This window comes from Leuresthes tenuis, unplaced genomic scaffold (assembly GCF_036924035.1).
Source record: "Leuresthes tenuis unplaced genomic scaffold, fLeuTen1.0.hap1 SCAF_227, whole genome shotgun sequence".
Classification (NCBI taxonomy): domain Eukaryota; kingdom Metazoa; phylum Chordata; class Actinopteri; order Atheriniformes; family Atherinopsidae; genus Leuresthes; species Leuresthes tenuis.
This window is the reverse complement of record NW_027325581.1, coordinates 16,277-29,703: the sequence shown is the minus strand read 5'-3', so window position 1 is coordinate 29,703 and position 13,427 is coordinate 16,277. Positions and strand designations below refer to the sequence as shown.

General features: G+C 40.6%; 1 pseudogene; it reads left to right on the top strand.

The window, feature by feature from the left end:
• The first annotated feature begins 4,906 nt into the window (after window positions 1–4,906).
• LOC140288105 (U2 spliceosomal RNA) lies at window positions 4,907–5,083 on the top strand (annotated as a pseudogene).
• The last annotated feature ends 8,344 nt before the right edge of the window (window positions 5,084–13,427 follow it).

Below are 13,427 nucleotides of genomic sequence, written 5' to 3'. Positions count from 1 at the left end.
CGAACCTTTTCATACCCACTTTTTACCAACTATGGTCGGACATTCAAACCTTCTTGTAGCCGAACACATCCAGTCCTGCTTTTGATGATGTATGTTCAGGCATTCGAACCTTTTCTTACCCGCTTTTTACAAACTATGCTCGGACATTCAAACCTTCTTGTAGCCGAACACATCCACTTCTTCTTTTGATGATGTATGGTTGGGCATTCGAACCTACTTGTTGCCCGCTTTTCATTAATTATGGGTGGACATTCACACCTTGTCGCAGCCAAACACCTCCGCCCCCACTTTTGTTGATATTTAGTCGGTCATTCGCACCGACTAAATGCTGCTCAACGTTGTACTTTGCAGTAAAACAAAGAGCAAATCTAAAGATTCAGGAATCCGAGAATAAGCTTACTTCCATGAGTTCTTCACGATTTCGGATTTTGCTATAAAATGAATTCCTTCACTCAAACTAAATTAAAACTGCTAAACCGCTAATCTGTTACATGCAAGGCAGATGTCAAATTCACCGAAATAGGATCTAAGGGTATTTGTCCAATCGAGCTGTAGCAGCTTCGGTAAAAGAGTATAAGTTGAAGAGTTTGTGAATAAAGGTGTGCGCACACATAGTGAGTTGTAGGAAAATAGGCAGGGAGCAATGCCGGCTGGGGTATAGGTTCTTGTATGTTGTCTGACTGTTTGATTTGAATGTGTTGCGTAAGTGTCCTGTTGAATGTTACATGTTTGGGCTGTGTGACATGCTTAATGCTTTTCAGTAGCAACCCACTTATTCATATATAGCAACTGACAACATAAGAAGTCCGGACATACTTTGATAGTAGTTGTAGAAGTATCCTTATTGATAATAGATAAACTAATTCATAGTGATAGAACAGTAGATGAACAGGTGCCTGCACATGTCTCATGAAAATAAAATGGGTGTATGATTGCTGACGGCAGAGCAATACTGCCAAACTTATGAGTTCTTGTGGCAAACTTGATTCAGTGTCTTGACGTGTATACGCTGTTTCGCTGACTTGTCACAAGAAACAAAGTGTGTTTGATAAGATCCGACCATTTTATTACGGGAGGATCAGTATGTATGGATTCTGATGTGACTGATAAACTCATTCGTATCTTAAGCATAATCTAATACGTGAGACAACGCCCTGGCACACAATCAAAAAAAAAAAAAGAGAGAGCGGTTTTGTGTCCCCACAGTCCATAATGTAGAAAAGAGAGAAAAAAGCCTTTCTGATTTGTTGTGTGTGCTCACAGTGCAGAGTGTAGAGAAAAGAGAGAAAAGAAAGCCGTTTTGGTGTCACGGGTGTTGTGACTTACACACACACATTTCTGAATTGAGAAAGGAAATTATTTTAGAGGAAGCACTAGAGTTTAGATCCCACATTTGTTGATAGGCATTCATTTAATTTTTCTTTTAATCAGTTTTAAAGTGAATACTAACTGAGAAATGAAAAAGGTGAAGAGTTTAGAAGCTTGGTTCAAGAGCAAAACTTGGTTTATGATCAGCTGAGTCTCTAAACAGAACAGCAAAGGGCTTCATCGAACATTTAAAAAAGATTCAGATTGTTAGAATATCCAGAATTTATAGGAATGGTGGTGATTACTCTTATTTTCTAGAATGGAAATAACTGCACCATGTCTGTTTTATGAATTTAAGGGGCTAAAAAGTTTTGTTCTCGTTTTTCTATGATTAACCGAATGTATGTGAGAGTCCAAACAGACAGAAGGGTTACGGCCGAGCGCTGGACCTTCCAAAAAAGATGAGACAGGCTGGACCCGTGCCATACTAGTTAAGGCCTGCCTGTGGATTACAGGTTCTTTAAACTCTCACACACACAAACTCACACACGTTCGCACACATACACCCATACACACACACATTCTTGAACTTGCTGCAAGATTAAACCTTTGCATTAACTGACTCCAGCAACTCTGAGTCTCATTGAGAGACTTTTCTCAACAATTGGGTCCTCAAACCAGATCTCAACGTTTTTTCCGCTGTCCAGGGTCGGAGCTGAAACCGTGCACGGGGGAGTCCAGTACTCCTAATGAAAGACCCCCTGCTGAATTGCGGTAATTAGGGGCCAGTGTCCACTGAAAGGGGAAAAAGGGACGAGATCGTACTTTTGAATCAATGGCCAGAAGCCATTGGCAGTGCAGGCATCAACAACAATGGTGTTATTTCACCCATTAACACTTAAGGTACCTCATGCAGTGGCTGTGATATGGTTACTTAACAAAATATCTTTACCAGACATCTCTCCTACATAACAGTTCTTCTTTCACAGCCACACCTTGTTGTCGAGAGATGTGCTACACTTAATCCATCCACACTGCTACCTACCCCACAGATGGAAAGCCTCATGATTGCATGTCAGAAATAACCATCAGTGTTTTACCCAGGCCAGACTTAACTGATATACATTATGAAAATGCAGAAATAACTATATTTATTCAACAGATCAAGGAAAAAAACCCTGATGGCACAAATGCTACAGGATTTGCAGTAGTAACAGAAACTGAAGTTTTCTTAAAACAACCACTACCAAAAAATTACTCTGTTCAAGCAGTCGAATTGGTAGCTTTAACTGAAGCTTGTAAATTAAATAACAAAAAGGTTGTTAACGTTTACACTGACAGTCAGTATGCCTTCTCAACTGTACATGTGTTAACACAGCATTGGAAAAACAGGTATGTTGACATCCACAGCTAAATGTATAAACTACAAATATTTTAGCATTATTAGATGTTATTCAATTGCCATCTACAATAGACTCGTATGAATGACAGGAAGGAAAACCATACTGCCAAAGAATTTGTTTAAATATGCTGCAGTATTGAGCCACGGACCATGTCATGTCTCAACAGGAGGGATGGAAGCAATAATGAACCAGGTTTTTACAGCATATGGTTTTACTAATTATTAAAAACATTTTTTTTAGAATAAATAAATGAATAAAGTTTTGTCTAGCAGGTCAAATATGTGCAAAATACATTCCACAGGGCAATCTAAGACCAAAACGAAGATAATTCCCTAAGCCAGTGTATCTTTTTCAACATATTTGTTTGGATTTCATTATTTCATTATTTTGTAGATTTCATTGAACTAAATTAATGTTAAGGGAAACGATTCTGCTCAGTGACAACAGAGGTTTTTACCAAATGGTCTGAAATATTTCCATGTGCACAAGCAGATGCACTCTCAGTAGCAAAATCACGCGTAAAATAACTCATTTCTAGATTTGAAATTCCTGAAAAGATCTTCAGTGATAATTTGACACACTTTGTAAACAATGTCATCTCACTGATGGCAAAGAACTTAAAATAGACCTTAGAAACCACTGTGATATAGAAGGTTTCGCTAACACATTGGAATTGTTTTACTATTTACATATGCATGTGCAGTGAAGAATTGCTTGCTGCTGATAAATGCAAAGAAGAACAGCTTACACATAAATGCTCACATATAGGCTGCTGAATGCAATGAAGACCTGCTTATCCAGTAAAGTTCAATGTCAATGTGTAATATTCAATTAGGATTTGCAAAACAGTGAAGTTAAACAATGAATGGGTCCATAGTCGGTATGAGAAGACTACAGGAATATTTACCTGGGTGTACGTTCAAACAGAGATGAGAAAATTGCAATAAATTATTGTTTGTTTGTTTGTTAGTATGTATATGAATGTTATGTGTATAAACTGTGTTGAGTTGTAGTTACTCAGTAGTGTCTCAGTGAAACAACCGACGGGGGAAGCCTTGCGTTGACAACAAAAGCAGTGTTTTACTGATCAGTCAAGTTGCTCCAGTGTACTCCATACAAACTGGTTGGCTACTGAAGGGATAGAAAATGGGGAATACTTGTTTTAAAGCAAACAAGGAATTAGATGGGAAAAATACATGTTTTAACGGGACCCAGACAATATTAAATACTCAGACAGATGGGAGAAGAAGTGTAGTTTTGTAGGAAATCACAAAATTATTACATAAAATGAGTGAAATCAATTGAAGAATGCCTTTCTGAAGAGCTGTTTACCACAGATGAGCAGCTTTGCGACCAAGCACATCGTAGATCGCTTTACTGCCAAAATGATCTAGTTTAATGGATTGGTTTAGACATTTATAACAGCATTTTAAGAACAAAGAGAGAAACAAAAAGGGACAACGCTTCATGGTGGAAGGTGATGTATAAATAACTGTGTATATGATGAAGGAGAGACCATTTGAGCAGCACAGCCATTTCGCAGCACAGGGACAGCAGTCCAAGTTAAAGGATCTCCCATGTGGTATCACCTGTCACACTGTGTCAAGGCATCAAAAGAAGAAAAAATCACCAAACTCAAGGACAAAGAGACGAAGACTCCGGTGAACGAAGAGAGAGGACTTACAAACCAGAAATACAAAAGGATGCTCGATATCAAGATCCAGAAGAAGAGGCTAACAATGCCACGAACACTTACGATGCTGGGAATGATGCCAGCAATGAACAGAGAAGAAGATTCAGTGTCATCAATCTGCAACACGTGCCTCTAATGAGGGGGTGAATATAGAATCCTCAACGATTACAACGTCTCTGGGAACTGTGACAACAACAAGGTTTAAACCATTTTGATATATATTGTAACCTATTGGCTAAGGAATAGTGCTGAAAATGAGGTAAATCTAATCCACCACTGTCCTTGGTCTTCTGTAGGGTTTTTAAACTAATACGTGGTGGTTTGTTTTTCCACAGAAATTTGGAGATGCATGAATCTAGTGACTTAAACCAAGTAGCAGATGGTTTTATGGGGATCATTGAGAACAAATAGTTAACTTTTGGTAGTATCATCATTTTAATGGTTGTAACTCTCCCCATAAGTGATATAGGTAAGGACTTCCAACGAGAGAGATCGTCCTCTACTCTCTTTACTAATTGCACATAATCCATCTGTACTTATCAGTTTAATATGTGATATGTCTATGCAAGGACTACATATTAAATGGATTTTTATCAATAGGAGTTGAAAAAGGAGCTTGCTCCGTTCACTCCAAGCATCGACCCGGTGCTGCAGTGCCGCTGGGAACGGTGCGCTCTCCTCTGCTCTTGTGAAAAAGCTAACAGCGGTGCAGGATGGAAGTTTCTTTTAGTCTGCTGAGAAAAGAGAGTGAATGCAAAGTAGACTTTAACACGGCTCTGGGAGCGAGCCGAGTGCGGGCTAACCAGGAGAAATGCTTGAAAGAAACGCGACACCGAATGAGCGGTCAGAACAAAGCCTCAATACGGTGTTCCTGTGGTGTTTTTATAAAATGCGGTGAAAATAAAGGTGTGAATGCCCCATAGAAAACTAAAAGGTGGAGCGGAAGTGTTCGGCTGCAAGAAGGTGTGAATGTCCGACTATATTTGGTGAAAAGCAGGTGAAGCAAGGTCTGAATGCCCAACCTTACATCATCAAAAGCGAGATCAGAGGTTTTTGGCTGCAAGAAGGCCATAGTTTGCCAAAAGCGGGTAAGGTGCGAATGACCGACTAAATATCAACAAAAGTGGGGGCGGAGGTCTTCGGATGCAAGTGGGTGTGAATATCCCACCATACAAGTATGGTGGAGAGGAAGCTGTGAATGGCCGACCATAGTTTGCAAAAAGCGGGTGAGAAAAGGTGCGAATGTCCAACCATACATGATCGAAACAGGGTGTTTGGCTGCGACAAGGTGTGAATGTCCACCCATAATTAATGAAAAGCGGGCAACAAGTAGGTTCGAATGCCATACCATACATCATCAAAAGCAGGAGTGGATGTGTTCGGCTACAAGAAGGTTTGAATGTCCGAGCATAGTTTGTAAAAAGCGGGTAAGAAAAGGTTCGAATGCCCGAACATACACCATCAAAAGAGGGAGCGGAGGTGTTCCGCTGTAAGACGGTGTGAATGTCCGACCATAGTTGGTAAAAAGTGGGTATGAAAAGGTGCGAATGCCCAAATTCGGCTGCAAAAAACTGTGTTCGGCTGCAAAAAGGTGTGAATGTTCGACTAAAGTTTGTAAAAAGCGGGTAAGACAAGGTGCGAATGCCTGACAATGTATGATCAAAAGTGGGAGCGGAGGTGTTCAGCTGCAAGAAGGTCTAAATGTCCATAATTAATTGCTAGAAAACATGAAAGAAAATTTTCGAAAATCAATCCGCACATGATCATAAGTGGGAGAGGAGGTGTTCAGCTGCAAGAAGGTGTGAATATCCTACCATAATTGCTGAAAAATGTGTTAGAAACGGTAAGAATCCCGGACCATACCTCATCAAAAGCTAGAGAGGTGGTGTTCGGCTACAAGTAGGTGTGAATGTCTGACTAAAGTTCAAATATATTAACAAAAGCGGGAGGAGAGGTCTTCGGATGAGTGGTTCAGAATTTCCAACCATAATCTATAAAATGCGGTGAAAAAAAAGGTGTGATAGAAACCTAAAAGGTGGAGCGGAAGTGTTCGGCTGCAAGAAGGTGTGAATGTCCATCTATAGTTGGTGAAAAGCAGGAAAAGCAAGGTCTGAATGCCCAATCTTACATCATCAAAAGCGAGATCAGAGGTGTTTGGCGGCAAGAAAACGGGTAAGGTGTGAATGACCGACTAAATATCAACAAAAGTGGGGGCGGAGATCTTCGGATGCAAGTGGGTGTGAATATCCCACCATACAAGTATGGTGGAGAGGAAGCTGTGAATGGCCGACCATAGTTTGCAAAAAGCGGGTGAGAAAAGGTGCGAATGTCCAACCATACATGATCAAAACAGGGAGCGGAGGTGTTTGGCTGTGACAAGGTGTGAATGTCCACCCATAATTAATGAAAAGCGGGCAACAAGTAGGTTCGAATGCCCAACCATACATCAACAAAAGCAGGAGTGGATGTGTTTGGCTACAAGAAGGTTTGAATGTCCGAGCATAGTTTGTAAAAAGCGGGTAAGAAAAGGTGCGAATGCCCGACAAAGTATGATCAAAAGAGGGAGTGGAGGTTTTCGGCTACAAGGTTTGAATGTACGACCATAGTTTGTAAAAAGCGGGTAAGAAAAGGTGCGAATGCCCGAACATACACCATCAAAAGAGGGAGCGGAGGTGTTACACTTGAAAGACGGTGTGAATGTCCGACCATAGTTGGTAAAAAGTGGGTAAGAAAAGGTTCGAATGCCCGAATATATACCATCAAAAGCGGAAGCGGAGGTGTTCGGCTGCAAGAAGGTGTGAACGTCCGACCAAAGTTTGTAAAAAGCAGTTAAGAAAAGGTTCGAATATCCAACCAAACATAATCAAAAGTGGGAACAGAGCTGTTCGACTGCAAGTAGGTGTGAATATCCACCCATAATTCCTGAAAAATGGGTAAGAAAAGGTGCGAATGCCCAACCATACATCATCAAAAGAAGAAGTGGATGTGTTCTGCTACAAGAAGGTTTGAATGTCCGACCATAGTTTGTAAAAAGTGGGTAAGAAAAAGTTCGAATGCCCGAACATACACCATCAAAAGAGGGAGCGGAGGTGTTCCTCTGTAAGATGCTGCGAATGTCCGACCATAGTTGGTAAAAAGCGGGTAAGAAAAGGTTAAAAAACCGGACTGTACACAATCAATAGCGGGAGCGGAGTTGTTCGGCTACAAGAAGGTGTGAAAGTCCGACCATGGTTTGTAAAAAGCGGGTAAGACAAGGTGCGAATGCCCGACAATGTATGATCAAAAGAGGGAGCGGAGTGTTTCGGCTGCAAGGTCTGAATTTCCAACCATAATTTGTAAACACCGTTGAAGAAAAGGCTCGAAAGCCCGACTATACACCATCAAAAGCGGGAGCGGAGGTGTTCAGCTGCAAGAAGGTCTGAATGTCCACCAATAATTACTGAAAAATGGGTAAGAAAAGTTGTGAATGCCCAACTATACATCATCACAAGCAGAAGTGGATGTGTTCGGCCACAAGAAGGTTTGAATGTCCGACCATAGTTTGTAAAAGGCGGGTAAGAAAAGGTTCGAATGCCCGAACATACACAATCAAAAGAGGGAGCGGAGGTGTTTCACTGCAAGAAGGTGTGAATGTCCGAGCATAGTTTGTAAAAAGTGGGTAAGAAAAGGTTCGAATGCCAGAACATACACCATCAAAAGAGGGAGCGGAGGTGTTCCGCTGTAAGAAGGTGTGTATGTCCGACCATAGTTGGTAAAAAGCGGGTAAGAAAAGGCTAAAATACCCAACTCTACACAATCAATAGCGGGAGCGGAGTTGTTCGGCTAAAAGAAGGTATGAAAGTCCGACCATGGTTTGTAAAAAGCGGGTAAGAAAAGGTTCGAATGCCAAAATATACACCATCAAAAGTGGAAGCCGAGGTGTTCGGCTGCAAGTAGGTGTGAATGTCAGATCATAATTTGTAAAAAGCTGATGAGAAAGGTGTGAATGACCAACAATAATTGCTGAAAAATGTGTTAGAAAAGGTAAGAATGCCGGACCATTCATCATCAAAAGCGGGAGAAGAGGTGTTCGGCTGCAAGAAGCTGTGAATGTCCAGCCATAATAACTCAAAAACGGGTAAGAAAAGGTAGTATTGCCAGACCATAAATGATCAAAACAGGGAGCGGAGGTGTTCCGCTGTAAGAAGGTGTGAATGTCCCACCATAATTGGTAAAAAGCGGGTAAGAAAAGGTTAAAATACCCGACTGTACACAATCAATAGCGGGAAGGGATGTGTTCGGCTACAAGAAAGTGTGAAAGTCCAACCATGTTTTGTAAAAAGTGGTTAAGAAAAGGTGCGAATGCCCGACAATGTATGATCAAAAGAGGGAGCGGAGGTTTTCGGCTGCAAGAAGGTCTGAATGTCCAACCATAATTTGTAAAAACCGGGGAAGAAAAGGCTCGAAAGCCCGACTATACACCATCAAAAGCGGGAGCAGAGGTGTTCAGCTGCAAGAAGGTCTCAATGTCCATCAATAATTGCTAGAAAACATGAAAGAAAATTTTCGAATATCAAACCGCACATGATCATATGCGGGAGAGGAGGTGTTCAGCTGCAAGATGGTGTGAATGTCCACCCATAATTCCTGAAAAATGGGTAAAAAAAGGTGCGAATGCCCAACCATACAACATCAAAAGCATGTGTGAATGTCAGATCATAATTTGCAAAAACCTGATGAGAAATGGTGAGAATGCCCGACTATACACCATCAAATGCGGGAGCGGAGGTGTTCGGCTGTGAGTAGGTGTGAATGTCCGACCATACTTGCTGAAAAATATGACAAACCAGTTTTCACTTGGTTTGAGTGAAGGAATTCATTTTATATCAAAATCCGAATTTGTGTAGAACTCGTGGAAATAAAGTTTATTCTCGGATTCCTAAAGGTTTAGTGTTGTTCTTTGGTACACTGCAAAGTAATACTTTCTATTTTGTTGAAACCGATTCAGACATGGATAAATATGAAGGACAAAGCAGTTTTAACTTGGTTTGAGTGAAGGAATTCATTTTATATCAAAATCCAAAATTGTGTAGAACTGGTGAAAAGAGGCTTATTCTCGGATTCCTAAAGGTTTAGTGTTGTTCTTTGGTATACTGCAAAGTAATACTTTCTATTTTGTTGAAACCCATTCAGACATGGATAAATATGAAGGACAAAGCAGTTTTAACTTGGTTTGAGTGAAGGAATTCATTTTATATCAAAATCCAAAATTGTGTAGAACTGGTGAAAAGAAGCTTATTCTCGGATTCCTAAAGGTTTAGTGTTGTTCTTTGGTATACTGCAAAGTAATACTTTCTTTTTTGTTGAAACCTATTCAGACATGGATAAATATTAAGGACAAAGCAGTTTTAACTTGGTTTGAGTGAAGGAATTCATTTTATATCAAAATCCGAAATTGTGTAGAACTGGTGATAAGAAGCTTATTTTCGGATTCCTAAAGGTTTAGTGTTGTTCTTTGGTATACTGCAAAGTAATACTTTCTTTTTTGTTGAAACCTATTCAGACATGGATAAATATGAAGGACAAAAGCAGTTTTAACTTGGTTTGAGTGAACGAATTCATTTTATATCAAAATCCGAAATTGTGTAGAACGAGTCAATCGACGCTTATTCTCGGATTCCTGAAAAGGTTTAGAGTTGTTCTTTCCTATCTTGCAAAGTACAACGTTCTTTTTTGTTTAAAGCTATTTAGACATGAATAAATATGAAGGACAAAGCAGTTTTAACTTGGTTTGAGTGAAGGCATTCATTTTATATCAAAATCCGAAATTGTGTAGAACTCGTGAAAAGAAGATTATTCTCGGATTCCTAAAGGTTTAGTGTTGTTCTTTCCTATCCTGCAAAGTACAACGTTCTTTTTTGTTTAAAGCTATTATGACATGGATAAATATGAAGGACAAAGCAGTTTTAACTTAATCGGTTTCAACAAAATAGAAAGTATTACTTTGCAGTATACCAAAGAACAACACTAAACCTTTAGGAATCCGAGAATAAACTTATTTCCACGAGTTCTACACAATTTCGGATTTTGATATAAAATGAATTCCTTCACTCAAACCAAGTTAAAACTGCTTTTTCCTTGATATTTATCCATGTCTGAATCGGTTTCAACAAAATAAAAAGTATTACTTTGCAGTATACCAAAGAACAACACTAAACCTTTAGGAATCCGAGAATAAACTTATTTCCACGAGTTCTACACAATTTCGGATTTCTATATAAAATGAATTCCTTCACTCAAACCAAGTGAAAACTGCTTTGTCATATTTTTCAGCAAGTATGGTCGGACATTCACACCTACTCACAGCCGAACACCTCCGCTCCCGCATTTGATGGTGTATAGTCGGGCATTCTCACCATTTCTCATCAGGTTTTTGCAAATTATGATCTGACATTCACACCTGCTTTTGATGATGTATGGTTGGGCATTCGCACCTTTTTTTTACCCATTTTTCAGGAATTATGGTCGGACTTTCACACCTTCTTGTAGCCGAACACATCCCTTCCCGCTATTGATTGTGTACAGACGGCCATTTTAACCTTTTCTTACCCGCTTTTTACCAACTACGGTCGGACATTCACACCTTCTTATGGCGGAACACCTCCGCTCCCTCTTTTGATGGTGTATGTTCGGGCATTCGAACCTTTTCTTACCCGCTTTTAACAAACTATGCTCGGACATTCAAACCTTGTAGCCGAACACATCCAGTCCTGCTTTTGATGATGTATGGTTGGGCATTCGCACCTTTTTTTTTACCCATTTTTGAGGAATTATGGGTGGACATTCACACCTTCTTGCAGCTAAACACCTCCGCTCCCACGTATGATCATGTGCGGTTTGATATTCGAAAATTTTCTTTCATGTTTTCTAGCAATTATTGATGGACATTCAGACCTTCTTGCAGCTGAACCCCTCTGCTCCCGCTTTTGATGGTGTATAGTCGGGCTTTCGAGCCTTTTCTTCCCCGGTTTTTACAAATTATGGTTGGACATTCAGACCTTCTTTTAGCCGAAAACCTCCGCTCCCTCTTTTGATCATACATTGTCGGGCATTCGCACCTTTTCTTACCCGCTATTTACAAAACATGGTCGGACTTTCACACCTTCTTGTAGCCGAACACATTCGCTCCCGCTATTGATTGTGTACAGTCGGGTATTTTAACCTTTTCTTACCCACTTTTTAGCAACTACGGTCGGACATTCACACCTTTTAGTAGCCAAACAACTCCGCTCCCGCTATTGATTGTGTACAGTCGGGTATTTTAACCTTTTCTTACCCGCTTTTTACCAATTATGGTCGGACATTCACACCTTCTTACAGCGGAACACCTCCGCTCCCTGTTTTGATCATTTATGGTCTGGCAATACTACCTTTTCTTAACCGTTTTTGAGTAATTATGGCTGGACATTCACAGCTTCTTGCATCCGAACACCTCTTCTCTGCTTTTGATGATGAATAGTCCGGCATTCTTAACTTTTCTAACACATTTTTCAGTAATTATTGTCGGTCATTCACACCTTTCTCATCAGCTTTTTGCAAATTATGATCTGACATTCACACCTACTTGCAGCCGAACACCTCGGCTTCAGTTTTTGATGGTGTATATTTTGGCATTCGAACCTTTTCTTACCCACTTTTTACAAACTATGCTCGGACATTCACACCTTCTTGCAGTGAAACCCCTCCGCTCCCTCTTTTGATTGTGTATGTTCGGGCATTCGAACCTTTTCTTATCCGCTTTTACAAACTATGGTCGGACATTCAAACCTTCTTGTGGCCGAACACATCCACTTCTGCTTTTTATGATGTATGGTTGGGCATTCGAACCTACTTGTTGCCCGCTTTTCATTAATTATGGGTGGACATTCACACCTTGTCGCAGCCAAAAACCTCCGCTCCCTGTTTTGATCATGTATGGTTGGACATTCGCACCTTTTCTTACCCATTTTTCAGTAATTATTGGTTGGAAATTCAGACCTTGCAGCCGAACACCTCCGCTCCCTCTTTTGATCATACATTGTCGGGCATTCGCACCTTGTCTTACCCGCGTTTTTCAAACCATGGTCGGACTTTCACACCTTCTTGTAGCCGAACAACTCCGCTCCCGCTATTGATTGTGTACAGTCGGGTATTTTAACCTTTTCTTACCCGCTTTTTACCAATTATGGTCGGACATTCACACCGTCTTACAGCGGAACACCTCCGCTCCCAATTTTGATGGTGTATGTTCGAGCATTCGAACTTTTTCTTACCCGCTTTTTACAAACTATGCTCGGACATTCAAACCTTCTTGTAGCCAAACACATCCACTCCTGCTTTTGTTGATGTATGGTTGGGCATTCGAACCTACTTGTTGCCCGCTTTTCATTAATTATGGGTGGACATTCACACCTTGTCGCAGCCAAAAACCTCCGCTCCCTGTTTTGATCATGTATGGTTGGACATTCGCACCTTTTCTCACCCGCTTTTTGCAAACTATGGTCGGCCATTCACAGCTTCCTCTCCACCATACTTGTATGGTGGGATATTCACACCCACTTGCATCCGAAGATCTCTGCCCCCACTTTTGTTGATATTTAGTCGGTCATTCACACCTTACCCGTTTTCTTGCCGCCAAACACCTCTGATCTCGCTTTTGATGATGTAAGATTGGGCATTCAGACCTTGCTTTTCCTGCTTTTCACCAACTATAGATGGACATTCACACCTTCTTGCAGCCGAACACTTCCGCTCCACCTTTTAGGTTTCTATCACACCTTTTTTTTCACCGCATTTTATAGATTATGGTTGGAAATTCTCAACCACTCATCCGAAGACCTCTCCTCCCGCTTTTGTTAATATATTTGAACTTTAGTCAGACATTCACACCTACTTGTAGCCGAACACCACCTCTCTAGCTTTTGATGAGGTATGGTCCGGGATTCTTACCGTTTCTAACACATTTTTCAGCAATTATGGTAGGATATTCACACCTTCTTGCAGCT